Source organism: Anabrus simplex, chromosome 12 (genome assembly GCF_040414725.1).
Source record: "Anabrus simplex isolate iqAnaSimp1 chromosome 12, ASM4041472v1, whole genome shotgun sequence".
In the NCBI taxonomy this organism is placed as follows: domain Eukaryota; kingdom Metazoa; phylum Arthropoda; class Insecta; order Orthoptera; family Tettigoniidae; genus Anabrus; species Anabrus simplex.
Window position 1 is genome coordinate 2,559,826 of NC_090276.1, and position 26,938 is coordinate 2,586,763.

Sequence of the window (26,938 nt, forward strand, 5' to 3'; positions counted from 1 at the left end):
AGAACGCATGTTCCTACGGATTATCCACAGGGAGACGTGTCTAGCACGGCCTGTGTTGAATTGAGCCGTGATTTATTGCACGGTTGCCCGTCTGTCACTATTGACAATTCGTCTCAGCTGTCGCCGGTCACGGTCATCGAGGGTGGGTGGACGGCCGGTTGTTCGTCTGTTGTGGACGGTGACACCCGCATTCAACCATTCACGATACACACTGGACACGGTTGATCGTGTGAAGCCGAATTCCCGCACCACTTCCGAAATCGCACTTCCCTTCCGTCGTGCACCGACCACCATACCCCATTCGAATGTTGTCAGCTCACGACGACGTTCCATGTTACACCTGTCACATGCACAGCCACTGCTCACAAGGTCTCCTATACAACTGCCGCTGGCACAGGGGGCGTGTGGTGCGCAGACAACACACCTGCGCATCAGTGCTCCGCTATCCCATGGCATTTGCTCAGTCAGTGTATATTAAATACGATAAAGAAGAGGAAAACAAAGTTCAGTGGATACGTACTGAGACATGACTCTCTTCTTCAAACCGACATTGAAAGTAAAAGTAGTGAGAAGGAGACCCAGAGGACGACCGAAGGTGTTATACATTAGGAACTGGCATTTGGTTCATATAAGGTCGTCAGATGTGGCTACAGTGACAAGGCATTGCCTTTAGTAAATTATGATTATGATGACCATCCCATCACAGCATTACAACACAGAAACATGTGTTTGGAATGCTGATATGTCTCTACTACAGTCGAAACCGGTTATAACAAGTCCAAAGCGATCGCCAATTATCATTCGTTATAAGTGACAGTCGCATAAACCGCTTTTCTTTGTTGCTGTTGCTGTTCATGTATAACACATAATTGGATCATATGTAGGCCTATATACTGAATACATTATTTTTAACAGTAGTTTAAAATATACAAACAAACTCTATTTTACAGCATCGCTTTAATTGTAATCCTCATTACAGTAACAGTTTAGAAGACAGGATACAGTACATACAGTAGTGAAAGAAGAAACGTACCTCCGTTAACATCTCTGGAAAAAGTCCCTTATTCTCTTCTATTTGTTACGGTTAACGTTTCCTCCCTTCACGTTGAAACTTGTCAATACCACGCAGCCGAGATTCGTACATGGAGCTTGTCATCTGCGACTTCGGGGGTTGCTTTCGTGCGTGACCTGTAATTAATTCACACCCGAGAAACAGCGAGGCTTCGCCGATTTTCCGATCACTAGAAGTTTTAGTTTTTCGGTTCGCGTCATATTAGCTCCCAGCATCACCTATAACGCTTTCTTTACTTGTTAACTGTTCCTCACAAACCACAAATGCCGTAATGCATAGTTAATGTTGCACAAAATTCGATTTACAGAGCATTTTTTACTTCAAGGGAGGAAATGTTCGCTTTGAGAAATGGAGAAATTCTTGCAACCGAATTTCGAGTAACAGAGAAATAAATACACGTGAAGAATACGACAAACGGCCGGGAAATTGAAGTTACTTCGAGATACTGAAAATTCGAGGTTCGATATATCGAGGTTCGACTGTACTTCCAACAGGCAGAGAAGTTCAAGCAGCCTGATGAGCGGGGAATATTATTAATATTAGGTGTCACCTGTAGGTGACATTGGGCTTAGACGGGTTTTCCCTCGGACTCCGCAAGGGATCCCACCTCTACCGCCTCAAGGGCAGTGTCCTGGAGCGTGAGACTTTGGGTCGGGGATAAAACTGTGGAGGAGGACCAGTACCTCGCGCAGGCGGCCTCACCTGCCATGCTGAACAGGGGCCTTGTGAGGGGACGGAAAGGTTGGACGGGATAGACAAGGAAGAGGGAAGGAAGCGGCGTGGCCTTCAGTTAGGTACCATCCCGGCATTTGTCTGGAGGAGAAGTGGGAAAACCACTTCGAGGATGGCAGAAGAGGGAATCGAACCCCCGTCTACTCAGTTGACCTCCAGAGGCTGAGTGGACTTCCAGCCCTCATACCACTTTGCATATTTCGTGGTATAGCCGGGAATCGAACCCGGACGTCCTGAGGTGACCGCTAATCACACTAACCACTACACCACAGAGACGGACTCCAGCCATAAGATGTCAGCAAAGTTTAAAATAATAAGTGAGGAAAGAAGTAGCAACAACCTAAATTCTTCAGTAATCTCGCACACGGTCTTGGCTAATAAATCAGATGTTTTCTCTGTCCTTTCAAATTGTAGGAATCGTTGAGTGTGATACATCAAAATTCTTCGCGATCTTCAGGTTTGTGTTCCAGTTTTGACACTAATAGTAATAATAATGTTATTTGCTTTACGCCCCACTAACTACAACTCGTGTCGGTAGATTTACTGGCAGGTAAAAGAACTCCTGCGGGACAAAATTCCGCCACCCCGGCGTCTCCGAAAACCGTCGAAAAGCAGTTAATGGAACGTAAAAACAAAAACATCACCATCAGTTATTATTATTATTATTATTATTATTATTATTATTATTATTATTTATATAGTGCGTCTCCGGCCTCTAACCGCTGGATTCCATAGTTGAAATGTCGGTCACTCCATGTGAGAAGTCTGCTGGACAAAGCGGAGATGGAACATATTTTTGTCCGGGTACTCCAGTTTTCCTTGTCAGCTCTTTCATTTCAGCAACACTCTCCAACATCATTTCATTTTTCAGACATCAATCATTGTCCCAGAGGAGTGCGACAGACTTCGACAGCCGGCACAGTTCCCATCCTCGATGCTAGATAGGGCATCATTGATTTCAGTCCTGACCCAGTCGTGGAAACAAGCTGACGATTTTCACTCTTTATTTGAAAAAAACTGTTTTTCAGTCAATGACCGGGTCAGGGATGGGATGAATGAAGCCCCCAACTTGCGGCGAAGATTGGAATTGTGCCAGCTGCCGAGGCCTGTCGCACTCCTCTGGGGCAATGAATAACGACTGACAGATGAAATGAAATGATGGTGGAGAGTGTTAGTGGAATGAAAGATGACAGGAAAAACCGGAGTTCCCGGAGAAAAACCTGTCTCGCCTCCGCTTTGTCCAGCACAAATCTCGCATGGAGTGACCGGGATTTGAACCACAGAACCTAGCGGTGAGAGGCCGACGCGCTGCCGCCTAAGCCACGGAGGCTCTTTTACTTTTATTATTATTATTATTATTATTATTATTATTATTATTATTATTATTACAGAGCGATTTTGCCGTGCGGATAGGATCACGCAACTGTGAGCTTGCGTTCATAATGGGTTCGAACCCCACTGTCGGCAGCCCTGAAGATGGTTTTCCGTGGTTTCCCATTTTCCCTCCAGACAAATGAAGGCCACGGTCACTTCCTTCCCACTCATAGCCCATCGTCGGCATAAGAACCATCTGTGTCGATGCGACGTAAAGCCACTTATAGAATATAGTATTATGCACGAGGCTTTGCCGAAATAAACACACAAGTATTTAAAACGTCCAATGATATTGTTCCGGCGTGTGACCTGTGGGCCGAGATCCGAGTGGAGTATCTTGTCATGTGGTTACCAAACTGATAGAATTGTTTCCGCGGCCTGCATCAACAGAACATCATCCGTCAGTTGTTTGCGCATGCTCTGTTCTCGAGCGCTCTCTGTATATACAGCAGGTCATGGGGCCAGCGGGGCGACTTCATGAGTAGTTGGAGTGGGAACGCTTGTCAGTCATATCGCAGCGGGCCTGCGTCCAACAGAGTTTATCTCCGACCAACAAACAGCTGATCATCGTGAGTACTCCGCACGCTTTAGTAAACTGTCATGTGAATTTAATGTATAGTAAGTAGTGATTCTTTTAGCCAGTGTGTTGTTTGGGAAACAAAGCCGCCTTCAACTGTTTCTAAAGAAACGCATTGTGAAGGATTTCTTTTACTGTAATTTCTTTATTTTTAGACAAATTTTGATCATTGCCATTTGATCATGAAACAGACGCCTTCAACTGTTTCTGAAATAATTCCTTGTGAACTTTAAGATTTATAACCGCGATGTATTTATTTTTATACAAATTATGAGGTTATCTTGTTGATCGTAAAACAAAAGCATCTTAAGCTCTCTCCGAAGTAATTCATTTTGAGCATCTCCACAGCTACTGTATTTTTAGGCAATTATGGGCATTATCATTTGGTTTCAACGGTTTGTAAAATAACTCGTGTGAAAGTTGGCTTATTTTTCTTGGACGGTATTTCTTTATTTGTAGGTAAATTATCAGTATTGTGTGCTTACAAAGACAGTGGCTCCTTCACTTGACAGTCAAATAGAAATGAGGGTATTGCTAACTGTTTACAGTCCACTCTACAGAGTGTATTTGACAGACTGCCAGGTGTTGAGATGTTTATTCACACCTGTTTGACTAAGACAGGATATAATTATGTTTATAAAGTGTTCACGAAAAATTGCGCTTTCTCAAACTGTTATGGAAGAAAACGTAAATTAAATTTAGAATTGTATCTCTTAATAAATTTGTAATATTAAGTCAGTGTGGGGCATGTTTTACTCTGTAATATATTATTGTCGTAAGTTAGGAATCTTTTTTTGGACAAGTACTGCCCGTCGCTAATATATATAGAACTTTCATATGTAGGTTTCAAACTTTTGTTAAGAGCAATTTTTAGGTCTTCTCACCCCAACTTGGCAGGTTCGATCCTCGCCCAGTCCGGTGGTATTTGAAGGTGCTCAAATACATCAGCCTCGTGTCGGTAGATTTACTGGCACGTAAAAGAACTCCCGCGGGAAGAAATTCCGGCACCTCGGCATCTCCGGAAACCTTCAAAAGCAGCTACTGAGACTTATAAACAATAACATTATTATTAAGAGTGTTTTAGATAGAACTAATATTTACGGAGATTTTTGTTAATTTTGTAAAACAAGATGTAATAATCTGGAATATGTCTGTTATTTCGTGTACGCTAAAACATCCTGCAGCGTAAAAGATCGGAAATTTGATTATGCCCATCTTTTATTGTGTACAGCGTTTTCGATGTTTGGGTCAGGATGTCGCCCTGTTCCATGCCAACGTTTTCATTTCTACGTAACTGCTAGGCCTTGTCTGCATTTTATGTCCTTACTTCTGCCATCATCAGTAACAATATTCATCTACTTCCTTTTCGACTTCATTTCCTAATTTATTATCTTCTGCATCACTAGACTTAGACTGCAATCCATTACTATTGGTTTGGATTTATTTATTTATTTATTTATTTATTTATTTATTTATTTATTTTTATTTATTTTCATCTTGTATTCCTTCAAGACTGTGTCCACACCATTCAGCAATTTTTCCAGGTCTTAACAATATCAACAGCAAATCTCAGGGTTTTGATTTCCTTTCCTTGGATTGTGGCTTCTTTTCCAAATTCCTCTTTGATTTCCTTTATCTCTTGTTCTCTGTAAACATCAAAAAGGAGAGAACAATTGCAACCTTGCCTCACTCCTTTCTGGATTGCTGCTTCTTTTTCATAGCCTTCGATTGTTATCACTGCAGACTGATTTTTGTACAGATTGTAGATAATTTTTTCTCTCGTTATTCGATCCTGATCACCGTCAGAATCTCAAATAGCTTGGTCCATTATCGAATGCCTTTTCTATATCTACAAATCATGTATCATACGTCTTACACATTAAATGGAATAATCTCCGCATGTTTGTTTCTCCTAAGGTGGTCAGTAATTCCGACCGTATGTCATCATTGCCTGGTTCGTATTTAGGTCTCTCAAAGCTAGTAAAAATAATAATAAATAATAATCATCGGCAAATTTGAGTTTTGATCTCTCCTTGGACTTCGTTACTAGACTATTTTTTCTGTCTACTTTTAAAGAAATCTGACAGCTTGTGTATTGGAATCAATTTGAAATTTATTTTCTAGATATTTCTACTTCTGAAATATTTTTTCTCGGCATTTCCGTTGTGGGGGAAGTTTTTTTTTTTTAACTTGTCTCTCCTTCCTAACGGCATCCTCGCATGAAATCCCTTGTTGAGCTCTTTTTTCATTAGTTCTGGAACCACGTGTCCGTTGTGGGAAAAATTTTGAGTAATATTTATTTTGTGGTCGTCTTGTCCCGTAATGAGAAATACAGTTATTCAGTGTACGTACGTCGGGGAAATGTCGCTCCTTCCAGTTCTATGAAATAAGTGTACATTTCGGCGAAAAGCAATCATAATCTTACGTCGAAATTGCTAACGTAAATGCTCAAATAACAAGAGTAAGCTTGATTTTTTTTAATGTTTGCTGAACTGGACAGAGCTTTCTAATCATTACCAGTAGAAATTGGTTTATGATATTAATTGCAGACAAAAGATGGCAATAAATTTCGGTGAATATCTCAAGTTTGGTCCATTTCATGTGCTCGGACTGTGACACTTGTTGTAAACACGTCTTGGCATTTGGCCACCGCAATAATGCTCGCATTGCGAGCCGCTCAGGGCCAAAGTGACTTGCGTATTTGGCATATTAAGGGTGGACATTTCTGTGGATATATTCACTCCCCAGAATGGTTTCTGGCTGTCGTGGGATTCCTACTGAGTCAGGGATTGTATCCCCTTGTTTGCGTTGTTCCAATCCGACCTCCCTTCGTAGACCTTGTGTTGTCTAAGACAGTCAGTTTATACTCAGTCCCTTCCACCATAGTAGAATAAAATATATTTTTAAAGATTTTACTCCTATAAAACTGCTGATAATTTCAGAATACACTAGAGCACCAAAATAGGCGCAATTCGGGGATCGTAAGGAGTGGCAGTTGTCCCGGCCTCCAATATTTTGTAGGAAACAAAACTTTTTGAAGTCCGTTTTTCGTTATTCTTTTTCATTTTTGCTCAATGAAACAAAATGGAAGATTCAAAAAATATATATATCCCAGGAAAATCTGCCGTGTTTGCATGAAATATTTGAAAGGTGTGTTCACTCTTGTTTTTAAACTTCCCCATTACTTTTTTTTTAACAATGAATTAAGCATCCTGCGAGAGGTATTTTTCGTGCTTACGGCGTTTAAAAACATATTGCAAGAACACGATCGCAGATACTCTTTGGCTGTTTGGCTGTCAAAGTAATTACTTTAATTCAAACTGAAAGAGAAGACTTCATTCTGTACAAAAATGTGATCAGAATGTAAAATAAATAAGTTTTGTTTTTAGTCATGTTGTCTGCTTGATTCTTACTTTTACGGATAAAAACAGACCAAGTAACAAATGCATTTGAATTGGGTCTACTTTTAATTCTGTGTGAATATTATTTGCTTTACAGAGGTCTCGTTACTAAATTAAAGTTATTAGCATAAAAAATTGAAGGAAAGGTAAATTGCTCTCAAAAGCGAAGCCTCCGGTAATCCTCCTCCCACCCCCTACCTCACCCTTCCCCATCTAAATGGCCATGAGCACCAGTAAATGAAATGAAATGGCCTATAGCTTTTAGTGCCGGGAGTGTCAGAGGACATGTTCGGCTCGCCAGATGCAGGTCTTTTGATTTGACGCCCGTAGGCGACCTGAGCGTCGTGATGAGGATGAAATGATGAAGACGACACTTACACACAGCCCGCGTGCCAGCGAAATTAACCGATTATGGTTAAAATTCCCGACACTGCCAGGAATCGAACCCTGGACCCCTGTGCCTAAAGGCCAGCATGCTAACCATTTAGCCATGGAGCCTGACAGGAGCACCAGTATCCTTTACCGTTGGAAACAAAGGTTCATTCCTTGTGTTCGTCTGTCAGAGGTGAGCTATCTCTCTCTCAACAGGAGTTCACCAAGGGAGGTCGGATAGGATGGATGAAAGTGAGGAGCCTTACACAAGTAGTGGAAACAATGTCAGACATTTTCGTAACACTACTCTTTCCAAGGTTCATTTCTCTGGGAGAGACTTTAGTCAGATGTTTTATTGGCACGGAACAGGCGAAAATTCTTCATAGCATTTCGTGAAATGCAGAAATCATACTATTAATCTACGGAATAACGTGCAAGCGGTACTAAGTCGGTCTACAGGAGTTCAGTTAATAAAGATGTTACTTAAAAATTGCCCATTCATTCCCCTTGCCGAGGACATGACCTACATGTTTTGAGATGTCACTATTGCTGCAATGACCACCTGGGAGTTGACGGTTCATATTAACCATTTACTTACCGAGCTCGATAGCTGCAGTCGCTTAAGTGGCCAGTATCCAGTTTTCGGTAAATAGTAGGTTCGAACCCCACTGTTGGCAGCCCTCAAAATGGTTTTCCGTGGTTTCCCATTTTCACACCAGGCAAATGCTGGGGCTGTACCTTAATTAAGGCCACGGCCGCTTCCTTCCCACTCCTAGCCCTTTCCTGTCCCATCGTCGCCGTATGACCTATTTGTGTTGGTGCGACGTAAAACAACTAGCAAAAAAAAAAACCATTTACGGACAATGCTAGAGTCTGCAATAATTCCTATTTCGTGTTTTTTTGTTTTGTTTTTAGTTGTGCCACTATTGCAGCCCTCGAACGATTTGATACATTGTTTCCTCTCAACATTATTTTGAGCTTCAAATCCAGTTGCTTCGGGAAAAAAAACTAAAAATGCATGCAAGGCGTATCCTAGAGTATTCTCGCTTATAACAGTGCACAATCACATTGATAATTTTGTGGGCGCTATCATTTAAACACGGAGTATGTGTTAATTTCCGTGACAGAAAATGCTTATACAGGAAGTTCATCAATTATTTAAAAGCTTGAACAGAACGTTGAAAGAGCTGCCTTTTCAACATGGATACCCCAGTACACTAAATTTACTTGTCATAAACATAAAGATTAACTCTGTTCCAATATATTTTAAACACTTTGACGAGTACAAAATTACGGGTACGATTATTTTAAACAGTTTTTTATTATGCTCTTTGATAGCAAACTGTTGCGCGCGGTGACCTAATTTTCGACACAATCAGAAAGATAATTGCTGCTGCGCGGAAACTGACTACAGGTTGCAACCTATCAGGTATAATCTTTTTTCTTCTTTACAACAGATGAACTCTCAGATACTCGAGATATTTCCATATGTGATTGTGTGATAATTGCCTAGATACAACCACTACACTTGAATGGTATTTAACTTGGCGAGACTCTCAAGGCCACACTCAACAGATAAGGATGTGTGTGGTAGTGAGCGAGCTACACGCGTGTTTCTCGTGACGTCCAGGCTAGGACACAGTACTGTCATTTCGGCTCTAATTTGAATTCTGTTCTTATTTTTTACTTCTAGAGAATGGCTCCTCATTTTATCTATAGAACAACTTGGTTTGGTTGCTGGTTTGACCGCTGAGGGTCGTAACCCGGACCATGCAGGGCTGTAATTTGATCCAAAGTATCACGTGACGTCAGGAACACCATCTGGGTTTACATTCCAGCTAAAAGTCTGAAATAACTTGTGTATCGAGGAGTCTGGCATTGTCCCAGCTACCTTTGTTATCGGACCTCCCTCGGTCAGGTTTGCGACACCTCGCTAGAGTTTCATGTTCACGCCCTTCCCTTCCCGTTACCGATGCCTTCATTCTTCACCTTACATGTGTTCCTCTGATTAGAGATCAGCTTAAATGATATTTCAGAATATCTCTTACCGGCGTATCCGTGACAAAAAATGTTACTTATCTCTAGCCCTGTGGGTAGGGGACGCAGACGAACAGTACACTCACGGTATTCCCTGCCTGTCGTAAGGGGGCGACCAAGGGATGATTGTATTAGAACCATGAAACTACTTGTGATTAGTACCATCACGTGGGGAACACCATGGGTCGCATTTACTTGCGAGTAATACCACTAGGTATGTTAGGTACGCGATAGATTTATGATTTGTAGCAACAGGGGGTGAATCGATGTGTTTTACAGTACCCGTGGTTAGTACCACTGTATCAGCGACACCGTGGGTCTGCGTTGTCTGTGATTAGTACCCACTATATGAGGAACACCACGGGAATACCGGCGCCCGTGATCAGTACCCACTATATGAGGAACACCACGGGAATACCAACGCCAGTGATCAGTACCCACTATATGAGGAACACCACGGGAATACCGGCGCCCGTGATTAGTACACCTAGGTGAGGAACACCATGGGAATACCGGCACCCGTGATTAGTACACCTAGGTGAGGAACACCATGGGAATACCGGCGCCCGTGATCAGTACCCACTATATGAGGAACACCACGGGAATACCAACGCCAGTGATCAGTACCCACTATATGAGGAACACCACGGGAATACCGGCGCCCGTGATTAGTACACCTAGGTGAGGAACACCATGGGAATACCAGCGCCAGTGATTAGTACCCACTATATGAGGAACACCACGGGAATACCGGCGCCCGTGATCAGTACCCACTATATGAGGAACACCATGGGAATACCGGCGCCCGTGATTAGTACACCTAGGTGAGGAACACCGTAAGTTTGCGTTGCCTGTGGTGGCCGCCATTATGTGAAAAACACCATAGGTCTGAATTACCTGTGCGATGTACAATACTTCTGAGTAGTACCATATTGTGTGGAACACCGTGAGTCTAGGCTACTTTCGATTAGAACCGCAACATTAGTAATTGCTAGCGTCATAGTGCGGGGTCGTTGATGTGCATGTTGGATCCCTTTATTCAACAAGCATTCTAGGTTCAGGATTGTGCTTTAGAAGCAGTCCCTTGGTCAGTAATACTATTGTTTGATAGTTTCTGGGTCGAACCGACTGATTGTTTTAAATTTATATCCATTCATTAAACTTCACGTTTTTTACTCTGCTCAGTGTGGTGAACTTTTCAATTGTCATAACATTTCGTACCATTAGGGGCCGATGACATAGATGACCCTTTAAACAATCATCACTTTTATTTGTGATTCAGCCACAAAAAGCACGAGCATATGATTTAGTCTCGGTCACTCTTTGGTCGTGGGCGGCCACTATGGAAATGCTTCTATATAGTTGATATGATGAGTGTCTGTAGTATCTTTCGGAAGATTCGGGGCGTTAGAAGTGGGAAAAATAATATTCACATTATAATTTGAAGTTTTAATAATGCATAGGGAAGAGGTTGTTAACGTGATGTGCAATAAATTAACAAACGGAATATGATTACCCGCGTCGTGTCTTCAGGATGCCAATTATTTAGAGTACTTAATGTAGGTGCCATGACGTTAATGGTACTAACTTCGCTTTTTTAAACGGTACCACACTATTTTGTACACATAGCCTTAAATCTACAAACATTAGAAATTCAGCACCGTGATTATTTTGAAAATCGGACAAGTATTTCTCAAAAAATATATATATTCAAACATGCCTCATTTGCCAGCTGAGGACTGATCTGTTGGATTCGCGCTACTTATGAAACATGAGCTAGCTTTGACATAGTTTCTGGATATGTATTCTCTCGACTGTGCTCATAAATACACTATGATAAAATGTATGATTTAACACCTTGAATATCGACATAGGTAACTGGTAAATAAAAAACTCATATAGACCTTCAGCTACAGCAGATAAAATAGCCATGTGAACGTGATCTAAGTACACACTTATTTTGTGACAGATACTTCCGTGAAAGCGTACCTGATATATCGGTAACAAATTAACAGGCTGTGAATTATCAAACTCTGATTAGTGTCAAGACCGGATGGTTGGCCAGTTATTCCCCACCACCACAAGCTCCTATGCACTACTGAAATTATTATTCTTTCTTGCATTTTGGCCTACTTTGGACCACGGTAAACAATTGACTTGGTGGTTAGTCTTTTTTTTTTCCTTCTCCCAGAACATCATTTCGCTGTGTTCCTCTTCCTCTCCGTTGACCACATGTTCTTGGACTTTTCATTTTGTTTTTCCTAGAACCGCTGGAATTTATCTATTTTAGCTCGAAACATATCTCCATTATCGATTTCTTTTGAATTGATGCAGACCTCTTCCATGTCTTTTCTTGTTTAGAAGTTTCTTTTAACTTGATGATGTAGTTCTGTTAGACTCTCGTGGTGTCTGTGATCTTCTCTGACTCTATAGATCTTAATTTCTCCTCTTCCTCCATGTTCCAATCTTTTCATTTTTCAGGTCCTAAGATCTTTCTCAAGATTTTATTTTTTCTCTAGCTCACCCATTTCCCCTTTCTTATTCAGTATCAGACAATCTGACTTTATAACCGTGGTATAGCGCCTGATCTTTGCTCTGTAAGACATTTCTGTTATTGTATTTATTCTGTACTAATCGATAGGCTAACTCCATGTTTTTGGCCCTTGCCTTATTTGCTTCTTTGTCAAGCTCATTCGGCTCATTCACGAAGATATTTAAACGCTCTTGAGGTCTTGACTTTCCCATACTTTCCAGATATTATTATTACTAGAGCCCGGAAGTTAGGCATTTATTTTTGGTTAAAATAGGCAGACAAAAAAGGCACTTGAAATACTGAAAATAGGCAGTACTGTAATTAAAACAGGCATTTATTAGGAGTGAAAGCAAAGAGGAATCTCACTCATTATTAATGAAAACGTGTATTTTAAATACTCATTCATTTCTTTATCAATTTATCACGTAATTAGCGTACTTACTCTTACCTTCCTTGGTTACAAGCAACAACAAGGTGCTTTTCAAAGTATCAACCGGCATGGACAGACGCTTGTCAGAAATAATGTTTTTATCATGGAAAAGGAACGTTCTTCTTCCACTGAAGTGATTGACGCAAATTTGAAACAAGCTATTTCGGAAGGACACATGCCAGTTAAAACAGAATTTTCACCTTTCAGAACATCACGAATGTTGAATGTCCACATTAGCACTCAGAACACGTTTACACTTTTAACTAACACTGCTCCTTTTTCTCCTGGTGCTTGCAGCAGTTGATTTTCTGCATCTTCGAAGATCGCCATAGATGATACCAGCGAATCATCTCTTTTCTCCAACTTCAAGATTGCTTCCGGTATCACACTATAATGTGCTGTCATAAATGCCAGATCATTGGTGAGCTCTTCATGGTCCAACAACATTTTTACCTCGCGAACTGAAGCAACTTCCTCTACTGATACGGCATGAAGTACCTCACGTATCTTGTCCAAATTGTTGCTGTAATATATGACTGCTGAGATCCAGGTTCCCCATCTGGTGAGAACTGGCTGTGGAGGTAAAGGGAGCTCTGGTTCCACGTCCTTTGAAACCCGGATTCGGGAGGGTGATTTTAGGAAGATTTTCTTGATATTCGAAACTAACTTATCCACGTGAAGATACAAACTTCTTATCTCTTCAGCAATTCTGTGCAGACCATGGGATAGACATGTTAGGTGGAGCATTTTAGGAAAGAGGACTTTCAAGGCTGTAGCTGCTTTTTTTTTAACGTAAGGTGCCGCATCCGTGACAAAAAGTAGGACATCATCATGCCGTATTCCATTAATGAATTTGTGAACAACTGTGTCACTGTGGAACCATTTGCTCTCTCCATCTCTTCTGTCGTCAAAAGAAATACTGATGCTAGGTCAGTTTTCTTTGCTTCCATAGTTCCAATGATTACGTTAGCCATGTAACATCCCATTGCATCCGTAGTTTCATCAATGGAGATCCAGATCTTCTTTTCTGCAACTCTGCTTCGAATCCTCTGCAGGGTCTCTTCAAAGGAGATATTCAAATACGTTTTTCTTAATGTGGATTTTGACGAAGCTTCTTCTTTAGTGTACTTCTGCAGAAACGTCCTGAGGGATTGATTTTCCAGATTCCAGAACGGAATTCCGGAGTCCAAGAAAGCTCTACATAGATCCAGGGGAAAATGAGATTGCCTGCTGGACGTTGTAACTGCTGTTGATATTAAATTGATCTTAGGGCCAACAATACTTAACCTAGACTTATGTTTCGTTGTTGCGAAATGTTGACTTATAAAGTACTTTTTTTCGTGATTAATAGATTTTTCACAGATTTTGCAAAAGAGTATAGCTCCATCAGTAGAAAGTGTATCCGAACCGTATTCGCGAATATAGCCATGTAATTTACCACGCAATGATGAAAATTTCGGCATGATAAATAAGTCAGCGCGAACACCCGAGTAGCCTTTAACAAGTTCAACAGTAGACTAACAGCTGCTGTTGTCTGACCTATTAGAAGTGATTTCCTCCCTTCCTCTGCATTATCTTATCATTTCGAAATTGGGTATTGTCACATCAAAAGGGGTGTGAGGAAGAAGGGACGTACTTCCATCATCCTCTCTTTCCTGGAATTCAATAAGCTTGTGCATTCCTTTCACTAATGAAGGTTCTGCTATTTACAGAGGTTAAATGAATGGGTTGAGAAAATAAGCTTTCGAATGCCTGAAAAGTAAACGATTTACAGGGAACAATATTCTAAACTGTGACGGCAATATGTGATTTAATTTATGCAACCTTTTTTGTCCTCGATGTACGGAAATTCATTATGTGCTTTTTAAAACGTGTAAATCGCAAAAAAAAATATATATATATATATATATATATATATATGCATAGCGATTAAAAAAGGCAAAAGGGCTTTAAATCTTAAAATAGGCAAAATAAAAATTCTCTACACTTCCTAAATGCAAGAAAACATTTATTTCTATCTGATTCTTCAGTATATCCAGTCGGATAAAAAAGACAGTTTGCCTTAACTTCCGTTCTCTAATTATTACTATTATTTCATTACTTTTACCGTTGGTGTTATAGCTCGTGTTTCGATACATTAAGTGCAAGGAATAGAACATAACCAGAATTAACACATTTACAATATACCCTATGATAAGTTTACAGTACAATTTTTCTTTATTATTTTCTTCTCTCTGTATAAGCTTCAGCCTCTTCTATTTACGATCCGTACTGTGCGTTCAGTAATAGAGCTTCAGGGGGCTCAGGTGACAGTGCATCAACCTCTCACGGCTGGGCTCGTAGTTCTAATCCCGGTCACTCCATGTGAGATTTGTGCTGGACAAAGCTAGTACGGGAGAGGTTTTTCTCCGAATACTCCGGTTTTCCCTGTCATCTTCTGTTTCCAGCAACACTCTCCAGTATAATTTCAGTTCATCTTTCACTCATAATCATTGCCCCGGAGGAGTGAGACAGCTTCGGCAGCCGGCATAGTTCCTACCCTCGCCGCTAGACGGGGCTTCATTCCATTCCTGACCCGGTCACATGACTACTAACAGATGTCGATTTTCATTGAGCGTTCAGGAATGTTCTCACGATGTTGCTGGTCTTCAAAATTGCAGCTTTAATATCTTTAGATTTTCTGTGAATTATTTTGGTGAAAAGATCCGTGGGAGAAAGGAGAAAAGTATAGCTGAGACGGGCTACGCTTACCCAGATTTTGGTAATAACCTTGAAAGGCTAGGTCCAGCAGCAGGGAAACCGTTCTTGACAGTGATAAAGAATCTTAGGGAGGGAAAAAGGAAATGAACAGTGTTTTGAGTAATTCAGGTGAACTCATAATAGATCCCAGGGAATCACTGGAGAGGTGGAGGGAATATTTTGAACATCTTCTCAATGTAAAAGGAAATTATCCTGGTGGTGTTGAAAACAGCCAAGATCATGGGGAGAAGGAAAATTATGTTGGTGAAATTATGCTTGAGGAAGTGGAAAGGATGGTAAATAAACTCCATTGTCATAAGGCAGCAAGAATAGATGAAATTCAACCTGAAATGGTGAAGTATAGTGGGAAGGCAGGGATGAAATGGCTTCATAGAGTAGTAAAATTAGCGTGGAGTGTTGGTAAGGTACCTTCAGATTGGACAAAAGTAGTAATTGCACCTATCTATAAGCAAGGGAACAGGAAGGATTGCAACAACTATCGAGGTATCTCATTGATTAGTATACCAGGCAAAGTATTCACTGGCATCTTGGAAGGGAGGGTGCGATCAGTCGTTGAGAGGAAGTTGGATGAAAACCAGTGTGGTTTCAGACCACAGAGAGGCTGTCAGGATCAGATTTTCAGTATGCGCCAGGTAATTGAAAAATGCTACGAGAAGAATAGGCAGTTGTGTTTGTTTCGTAGATCTAAAGAAAGCATATGACAGGGTACTGGCAGACTATGGAATTAAAGGTAGATTATTAAAATCAATCAAAAGCATTTATGTTGACAATTGGGCTTCAGTGAGAATTGATGGTAGAATGAGTTCTTGGTTCAGGGTACTTACAGGGGTTAGACAAGGCTGCAATCTTTCACCTTTGCTGTTCGTAGTTTATATGGATCATCTGCTGAAAGGTATAAAATGGCAGGGGGGGATTCAGTTAGGTGGAAATGTAGTAAGCAGTTTGGCCTATGCTGACGACTTGGTCTTAATGGCAGACTGTGCCGAAAGCCTGCAGTCTAATATCTTGGAACTTGAAAATAGGTGCAATGAGTATGGTACGAAAATTAGCCTCTCGAAGACTAAATTGATGTCAGTAGGTAAGAAATTCAACAGAATTGAATGTCAGATTGGTGATACAAAGCTAGAAGAGGTCGATAATTTCAAGTATTTAGGTTGTGTGTTCTCCCAGGATGGTAATATAGTAAGTGAGATTGAATCAAGGTGTAGTAAAGGTAATGCAGTGAGCTCGCAGTTGGGATCAGCAGTATTCTGTAAGAAGGAAGTCAGCTCCCAGACGAAACTATCTTTACATCGGTCTGTTTTCAGACCAACTTTGCTTTACGGGAGCGAAAGCTGGGTGGGCTCAAGATATCTTATTCATAAGTTAGAAGTAAGACATGAAAGTAGCAAGAATGATTGCTGGTACAAACAGGTGGGAACAATAGCAGGAGGCTACTCGGAATGAGGAGATAAAGGCTAATTTAGGAATGAACTCGATGGATGAAGCTGTACGCATAAACCGGTTTCGGTGGTGGGGTCATGTGAGGCGAATGGAGGAGGATAGGTGACCTAGGAGAATAATGGACTCTGCTATGGAGGGTAAGACAAGTAGAGGGAGACCAAGATGACGATGGTTAGACTCGGTTTCTAACGATTTAAAGATAAGAGGTATAGTACTAATTGAGGCCACAACACTAGTTGCAAATCGAGGATTGTGGCTACGTTTAGTAAATTCAGAGGCTTGCAGACTGAACGCTAAAAGGCATAAGTCTATTATTATTGTTATGTATGTATGTCTTAAAGCTAATACGATGCATTTTTTACCTTTCACATAAATTTGTAACAGTGGCGTGTGGCCTTTGGGGAGGTCTGGTCCAGGTCTTTAGAGCTGACGTCGTATAGGTGACCTGCACGTCTGTAAGGATGAGGCCCTACCTAAGATGAAGTCTAATGGTGAAGACGGAACGAACACCCAATCCCCGAGCCATAGGAATTAACTAATGAAAGTTAAAATCTCCGACCCGACCGGAAATCGAACTTGGGATCCCCAGAACCCCTTGGACCAAAAGTCAGCATGCTAACAATATATGCATGCAGCCAGACGACATAAAATTAAAGTAGGTATATTGCCCGCTGCTAGTTATAAGAAACTGTCAGTTGGTAGTACCTGGGGCTTAGTTCTAGTCTGGAGCCAGAAGGCGTTATTTACTTGAATAAGGAATTTTATTTAGATATATTAAAGATCAAGACGGTTAATTCACTCATTTAGTTTCTACACTTGGAGATTCATTTGAAAAAAAAAGGGCGTATTTCTATTTTTCGTAAGAGTTCATCTGTTCGCTTATTTCAATAGATTGTCTACCCGGCACACTTAAACCGAAAAAAAAATATTCATGACGCATACGATTATTTTGTGCGATATAAGTGAATGATATTTGAAACTCATTTGATTATTTAAATAATCGGATGAAGTTATTCGATTATTAAAATTATTCCATTATCCCATCACTAATAGGGTGGACATTTATCCATTCAAAGAAAAACTGGCCCTGGTCGTGAGTTTTGAGACTGGCCCAGGTAGAGAAACCTGTTCTTACTAACTTCATGGGATTCGCGAGTTTTGTGACGACACGCATCAATATCAGTGTCTTAGATTTATCAATATTAACCCTCAAAGGACCAGTTCAAATGATACGGAAAAGTCTATTCAATCCATTTTAACAGCCACTGTGCATTCTGTTCGTTGATTGTTTAACAGCTGCTCTTTTGTCTACTTTGCCATGTACAGCAAATGAATAATAATTGTAATAAAATAGCTTCTGCTATTGTGTTAAGAGCATCTTCATTATAAACTGTTATCGCATGTTCAATTTCTCATGGCCTTCTCAAGTCTTTCCACGCATATCATTCTCGTATTCCGCTATGTCGCTGGGTTTCAGATGGCCATACAGCAATATACTGTATGTATGCACACACGACGACGTTACCATACTTTTTTTCTTTCCTGCCTTTTGAACTGTGTACTTTATGAACACATGCCTCGGGGACAACACAGGCGATAAACACACAAGGGAGTATTTCTGTTGTTTTTATTGTTAACAACCTTATCTCGTGGTATGGAAAAAGGAAGTCCCATAAAGCGTGCGACGTGCAATATTATAACTTCTACAAGAATGTTTTTCTTTTTTCAAGTTGGGAGCCGGAAGCTATGGAGACGAGGCGCCCATAAAACTTTTAAAGAAGTTTTGTTATGCAGTGAAGAGAAATATGCCGTAGCTCTAAGCAATACAATAACCTCCTTTCGCCTTGAAATGGTTCGTGGTTTAAAAAAAAAAATCTCTCTGCCGCATGCGTCATTTCTGAATGTGTTGACGTCGAAAGTCCCTTTCCTTCACCCACGGTATCCCCTGCCTACCGCAAGAGACTACTAAGGGGCCCCAGCGCCTCTGAAATTTGGAGCGTGGGATGGTGACCAGGGGGCCTTTAGCAGAATCCTGGCATTGCTTCCACTTACTTGTGCCAGGCTCCTCACTTTCCTCTATGCTATCAGACATCCCTTGGACAACTTTTCTTTTCCGACCCCGACGGTATTAGAGCACTCGAATCCTAGGGAGTCCTTCATTTTCACGCTCTTCGTGATCGTGGCCCTTGCCTTCCTTTGGCCGATACCTTCATTTTTCGAAGTGTCCGATCCCTTCAATTTTTTCTCTCTCTGATGGGTTATATAGAGGATGGTTGCCTAGTTGTACTTCCTCTTAATTAAAATAATCGCCACCTGGGGGGGGGGGATAGAATGCTACACGGTATCCCCAATTGCCCCCCCCCCTGCGAATGGTGGTGGTATAATGACATCCAGAGTGCTGGACTGAGTAGATCAGGTGGTAGAGCTCTGGCTTTCTCATCTCAAGCAGGTTCGATCCCGGCTCTGCCCGGTGGTATGCCAAGGTGCTCAAATATGAGCCTCGTGTTGGTAGATTTACTGGTACGTAAAATAACTCGTGTGAGTCAAAACCTCGGAGTCTCCCGGTGGGACATAATACAAATAATACAAATTGTCTATGGTCGTAAGATGCGACCCTTGGGCCAACTGTTGTTCTTACGATGTCTAGGCAGTCTTTTGTGGCCCTCGTCTTTCTTTTAATGTTGAAAATATTTCTCAGCATACAAAGTAGGGGATCCATACTACGAAAAACTTAAAACTAAGCAATTTCCTCAATTGTACCGAAAGTTGAAGGGCTGCCGAAAGTTTAAGGGCTAAAGGGCCCGCGAATATTTCCAATTGAAAGTCTTGGATAGCTCTATCAAACTTTTTAAAAAAATCGAAAATAATTTCCGGATAAATGCAGTTCCGGAAAAACGGCGTAAAATTGCTTCTTTCTTTCCTGGTTTTACATAATTATTTCTGTGTGTTCCTTGGTTCAGGCGTTTTTTATTTTTGAAAGTTGTCCACACTGAATGTAGTTATAAGGGGGTTAAGTGAAACATATTAGCTCTTGCAGTGGTAGAAAAAGGCAAACTGCTAATTTAATCGACCGCATAACGATGATTAAGAAAAGGATTTTAATTTTTAGGAATAAAGAATATATTCTCATACTTTATTATATTTTATTTAGCTAAAATTCGTAGCTCATGTCCTTAGAACGTTTTTTTCAACATAATTGCTTGCCTGAAGAGGAATACATTCATTTTTTCGAAGTGTTGTATCTCTACAATTCTCCCTCTGATTAATGTTAATAGGACCCCCTGTGGATGGGGGACGCAGACGAATACACCCACGGTATCCCCTGCCTGTCGTAAGAGGCGAATAAAAGGGGCGACCAAGGGATGGTTATATTAGAACCATGAAACTCCTTGTGATTAGTACCACCACGCGGGGGACACCATGGGTCGCATTTACTTGCGCGTAGTACCACTATGTTAGGTACCAAATAGCTTTGTGATTAGTAGCACTATATGAGCGACACCATGGAATGACGGAACCCATGGTTCTGGCTTGTCTATGATTGGTACCCACTATATGAGGAACACCCCGGGATAGTACGAGTCCCTGCGGTTAGTACACTTATGTGATGAACACCATAGGTTTGCGTTGCCTGTCAAAGTCGCCGCAATGTGCGAAACAGCGTAGGTCTGTAATACATGTGCGAATTTCATTACCTGTGAGTAGTTCCATAATGTGTGGAATACCGCGAGTCTACGCTACTCTACATTAGTACCGCAACAGGACAAATACGATGGTTCTACTTTTCTAGCGATAAGTACGCTTATGAGGGGTCGATGACTTGTATTTTGGACTTCTTTCGACTACAAGCATCATCGATTCAGTATCGTTCTATAGAAGCAGTTCGTTGGTCAGTACGCCAAATTCTGTGCATGTGGGGCACTCTGGGTCGGTTACCGATGGTTTTAAATTCATATCCCTCCATCCATTTACTCTTCGGCCTCACGTTTTGAATTGTGGTCAGTGGAGGATTTTGGGTTTTTAATTTGTCATTCCACTTCGTCTCATTTCGTACCATTAGGGGCCGATGACCTAGATGTTAGGACCCTTTAAACAAGCATCAATCAATCGATCAGTGTTAATTGGAGGTGGTTGTAGTCTCGTCCATCCTCCTATGACTGCGTTCATGGTTTTACTGTCGTAATTTTCTTTCTCAAAGTCGGTATAAGGGTAGCTTCATGGAAAGATTTCCCCACCAGAGGCTGCAGCTGGTCCACCCTTCTGACTGGTTGTCCTTCTCGCGGTATCTTGCCATTAACCTTTCATTGCACCACAGACTTCTCCAAAGTGCCTGTTCTTCTGGCGATGTGTCCGAGGTACCGGTGTGGATGCGCACTTCTTCCGGCACCGGACGTAATGGTTCGGTGTTCAGGCGAAGAAATTCGGAGAATGAGTCGGTGAACCCACATCTCGAAGCTCTCCATTTTCAGCTTATCTACCTGTTTGATTGCCCAGGTCTGAACTGCGTAGATGGCAATGAGCGAGTTGCAGTTTTGTGTTCTCTGTAACTGTGCGGTCTTTCCATATCCTGCTCAGCTTTGTGGTGGCTGCCCTGCTATGGCCAGTTGTAGTGATGGGATAATTGAATACAAAATAATCGCTTATTCGATTATATTTCCATTCGAATGAATGAGGCAATCGAATAGTGAATTTTCCATTCGATTATTTTTTCGATTAATCATTCGGAACTGCATTGGAATGAATGTTTTCGAAATAACCGAATGAAAAGTGATGTTATTAAGACAGTTATTTCACTCATTTAGTTTCAACTTTTGGAGATACGTTTGGAAAAAGGTGTATTTCTATTTTTTCATAACAAGAGTTCATCTATTCCCTTATTTCGATCGATTTTCCATCCGACACCTTAAACCGAAAAATTGATTCATGATGCATCCGAATATTCTATGCGATACAACTGAATGATATTTGAAACACATTCGATTACTTTATTAGATTATCTAAATCGGATGGAGGTTATTCGATTATTAAAAGTATTCGACTATCCCATCACTGGTCAGTTGTACTTCCTCTTAAAGGCAATAGTCACCATCACCCAACTGTGACAATCTTGATACATTTAATATTTTTATATGCATTTTGACCCTAATTTTGTTTTTAAAATTATGTGACTATTTAAAATTTGTTATTCTGTATACTACTACAGTGTTCTCCCAAGAAATGTTCGTCAGCCGGGCGGGGAATATTTAATTCTAGCCCCCTCAGAGCATTTTCCAAAATTGAACTATTTTAGTGTTGTCACAAACAAGTATTTTGAACGACTAGTGTTCTACAGCTCGTTCACAATCGTGTAACACCGGGGCTTACCACTCGGTTGCTACAGACACCGCTCGCGCACGACATTACGTGATAATAGAGCTAAACGTTGAAACTTCGATGAAATTGATGTCATTATCCTGGCAACGAAAATTTATAATATAAATAAACTTTTACAGTATTTAAATTTAATTTGGAACACCCAATGACTCAAAAATGTATTAATATTATGTAACCAGCACATATCTAGGTTATATTAGCAGGGCGGTGCGCCTATTAAAAAGGTCCGTTCCTATTCATCACAGTAGCGCGTGCAATCTCATCATTTTATACCTGCTACCAACTCAGTCCCAGCTTAAATGAGAAGCTTAAACAACCCATTAAAATACTTCAAAAATTTAGATCACAATAACAAAAAGAATATAGAGGTTTAGTAAGTTAAGTTTAATGATATTTAGGCTACGATGACTTGTGTATAATGATTAGAATAATAATGTTATTTGCTTTACGTCCCACGAACTACTTGTACGGTTTTCGGAGACGCCGAGGTGCCGGAATTTAGTCCCCAGGGTTTCTTTTACGTGCCAGAAACTCTACCGACACGAGGCTGACGCATTTGAACACCTTCAAATACCCCCGGAGTGAGCCAGGACCGAAGCTGCCAAGTCGGGGTCAGAAGACCAGCGCCTCAACCGTCTGAGCCACTCAGCCCGGCAAATGATTAGACATCGGATTGGTATCCAAATGAATATTTTGTTTGCCGATATGTAGAACTCCAAAACCGACAAGGAAGTGCGTTTGAAGGTGAAATTGGACTAATTATTAAGTTTAATACTTGAGATTAGTGCATAGATTTATTGTGCACGTTTTCCACTGTTATTATGCATACCTTAACGTGTTTTTCAAGCAATCAACAACATACGTATAAAGTAATGTTGCTGAACTCCTTCGGCAATTAAACGGTTCAAAGGGAACTGGTACTTAAGACACACTTGCATATCATAACAAAATCAATCAAGAAGCTAGAAATACGCGAGTTGTCTTGATGATTCGCTGGACATAGTGGAGAAGGTGAAGCGTGAACTGGAAGGTATCCCAGTAAACCTCGGGCTCAGTCTACAAACAAAATATCGTGATGTCTCTAAACGAAATACGGGCTAGGAATAAACAAATATTGGGCTGATAGTGATTATGTGTATCTAGTAGAATGTTTAACACCTACAAGTACTGTCCTGTCACATCCGTGGGTGTAGAGAGATCATTCTCCGCATTGAAGCTAGTTTTAACAAACGCCACATATTTAAACCAGAAAACTTGAAGACTGTTGTGGTGTACTGAAAAGGAAATCATGGACAGGAAAAATGGGGTGTGCAGTGTAAAATGAATGTGCATTTAAGTGTGTTTCTTCACGTTTGCAGGTTTTTAGCACGGTTTTCTTAAAACCTTACTGATTGATTTATCGTGTGTATTAACACACTGTATCGTATCTAGGAGACGTGTGCATATTGTTTTAATAGTGAACACTGATAGATTGATACGTTTCACATCTATTTTTTTTTATTTTTCCATCTTGTCGATACACTAAATTGCTTAAGGCAACTTATTGGTTAAAAGTGGTACATGTTTCGTATAGTATGAACATCTTCAGTCACATAACACTGTTTAGATGAATAATTCATGTAATGAGAGTATATTGACAATATTGTCAATCTTATGTTAATTTTAAGGACACTTCCTCTAAAGCATTGACACTTCGTCATTACATGAATTTTTCATCTAAACAGTGTTATGTGGCTGAAGATGTTTATAATATACGAAACATGTACAGTACCACTTGTAACCAATAAATTGCCTTAAGCAATTTAGTGTATCGATAAGGTGGAAAAATAAAAAATACTTAGTTGTGAATATGTGTAAGTGCGATACGGGCCATGAAGCTGATTTTATGTAATAAAGATTGATACGTGTTACAAACTGTCTACGGAACGTTTGTACGAGTGGAACAGCCGCAGCTGTAAATAGTGATTTTTAACATTTTTATTCAGTTCTTTATTCATGATCGTGATTTTATGTATTGGTGTGGGTGATTCGTGTGAATCTAGTAAAAGAATGGTAGGTTTGCATTTCATAGAAGTATTTAATAACATGAAAATAAGTGCATACTCATACTCACATTTCATAACTTTTTGGCGCACAGTTGCATGCTTATATTGGTGATTTATACAGGATATAAATCCGATGTCGAGTCATGATCTAATAATATATACAGTATGTATACTTTTTAAATCGTATGTTTGAAGGCACTGCCTTATAAGACATGATGATGATGATGATGATGATACTCTAACACAAGCTAACGCCCCCTGTGGACGGGGGACGCAGACGAAGAATACACACACCGTATGCCCTGCGTGTCGTAAGAGGCGACCAAGGGATGATTGTATTAGGACCACGAAACTACTTGTGATTAGTACCATCACGCGGGCAACACCATAGGTCGCCTTTACTTGCGAATACTACCGCTATGTTAGGTACACAATAGGTTTATGATTAGTGCCACTATATGAGCGACACCGTGGATCTGTGTTGCCTGTGATTAGTGCCCACTATGTGAGGAACACCACGGGATAGTTCGAGTCCCTGTCATTAGTACACCTATGTGAGGAACACCATTGGTTTTCGTTGCCTATGAGTGGCACCATTATGTGAGAAACTCCTTAGCTCTGCGTTACCTGTGCGACGTTCAATACTTTAGAACCATAATGTGTAGAACATCGTGAATCTACGCTACTTTCTATTAGTAGCGCAACAGGAGATACCATGGTTCTACTTTACTAAGGATAAGTAGTATTATGAGGGGCCGCTGACCTGTACTTTGGCCCCCTTTAGACATCGAGCACCATCGTTTCAAGAATGTGCTTTAGAAGCAGTCCCTTGGTCAGTAATACTATTGTTTATGATAGTTTCTGGGTCGGATCCACTGATTTAAAAAAAATTATACCAATGCATGCTTTATCACGTTTTGAATTCTGGTCAGTGGATGATTTTGCACTTTCAAATTGTCATTACATTTCGTTCCATTAGGAGCCCATGACCTAGATGTTAGGTCCCTCTAAAAAAGCATCCCCGGGCACACACATGCTAAAGTACAACACACACAAACACATAACCCACACACATATACAGCCAAAGTACACATACGGAGTTATGTAACATCGGGAGTGGTCACACAGTGGCTGATCACTAATAACTAATAAATTGCTACCAAAACTGTTTTAACATTCATATACATATCTACCCAGAACGACGAATCACTCAACTGACTTCACTCACAACAGACCGACAGAGAGCTCCGATGGGAGCACCGGTACCGGTACGTTACATACTACCGATCTCTGAGATAGGTGGAACATATAGAACCTAGGGTAATAATAATAATAATAATAATAATAATAATAATAATAATGATAATAATAATGATAATAATAATAATAATAATAATAATAATAATGCAAGCTGACCACAGTGAGACAGGAAATTGTCCGAGGAACGCAAGATAGGTCAGCAAGAAAATGAAAGAATACTGAGCCAAGGACAAAATAGCCCTCACACCCACAAGTAAGAACGCTAGAAGCGGCAAACGACGAAAAGAACACCGTTAAAACAAAAATACTGTGGTCCACAGGCGACCCAATCCAACTAAATATAAAATATAATAGTTTATGATTACATTATTTCTATTATGACACCTGAAACATTAACAATCAATGTCTGATGTTAGGTCGTTTTGACAAAGTTTCTCGGGATCCTCCTGGCTCCTGGTCTAGACAGTCGTATTACCTAACGAACAGGCTGGTCTCCGACAAACAACGCATTGCTAATTGATGTAGCCGGAAGCTTTATGCGAGCCGGTTGTTTGCATAGCTGTGACCATGCTGGTGTCAATAATCGATAGCTCTGACCTGACACCTCACTCGTTCGTTCGCACTTCGCTACATTGTTCCCGAACCTGTTTTCCACAGCCAAACATTACGGTTCCGCGGTGCCAGCATATTACAGCTATAGACGAAATGTCCTATTTTGTTTCATATTCTGCTTATGAATCCGTAAGCCTCCATTTTAGTAATCTGTGGTCTGTTTGTATTCAAGAATACAAGGATTCTTCTTTAAATCTATCCTCAGACACGTATCATCTGAACGTCCTCTGTTTCTCAATCTTGAGCATTTCCCCTCCTTCGTTGGTAAGATGACAATTATTATAGAGATAAGATAACTTTGGAATTAGAGAAATGATTTCACTAAACGATTTCAGTAAAAAATATTTTAAAATTTATTTGTAGAAAGATGAATTAGAGCGGCGGCGATTGTTTGAAGAGGAAGCACAACGAGGCAACCATCCTGTATTAACACTAATCAGAGGGAAAAAAATGGAACTTCGAAAGATGAAGGTATCTGCCAAACAAAGAAAAGGGCCACGAAGGGCGTGAAAATGAGACTTCCTAGACCTCGGTGTCGGTGTCGGAAAAGATCAAGAGTTGACCAAACGAGTTCGGATAGGAAACACAAAAGTGAGGAGCCTGCCACAAGTGAGCAGTGCCAGACTCAGCTAAAGGAACAGTGGTCGCCAACCCACGCTCCCTAGTTAAGTGCTCCGATACGGGTTAAAGGTCATAAAAATCATGTAAGTTAGATAAGGAGTAAAGAGTACTTAAATAGGCCTATAACTAAAGAATATCTAAGTGAATACTACAATATCTAGTACAGGTATGCACCGAAAATTTAGGTTAGGTGACTCTGTTAGAACTGAGGAAATTGAAAATGCCACAGAAGCCTCTGGTGTGATGCCGTTATAAAGGAATGAATAGGTTACATCGAATTGCCTAACCAGGGAAAG

At 40.6% G+C, this 26,938-nt stretch overlaps 1 protein-coding gene across 2 annotated transcripts in view; it reads left to right on the top strand.

Annotated features, from left to right (window-relative positions):
* Gs2 (glutamine synthetase 2) overlaps positions 1-26,938 on the top strand; it is a 303,407-nt gene that overhangs the window by 65,147 nt on the left and 211,322 nt on the right. Inside the window, exon 1 of one of the 2 annotated variants that reach the window (XM_067156489.2) lies at positions 3,603-3,747. The exons of the other annotated variant lie outside the window; for it this stretch is intronic. The gene's annotated coding sequence lies outside the window, so the exon portion shown is untranslated. Of the gene's footprint in view, positions 1-3,602; positions 3,748-26,938 lie in introns of those variants that run through there. 2 annotated transcript variants of the gene reach the window in all.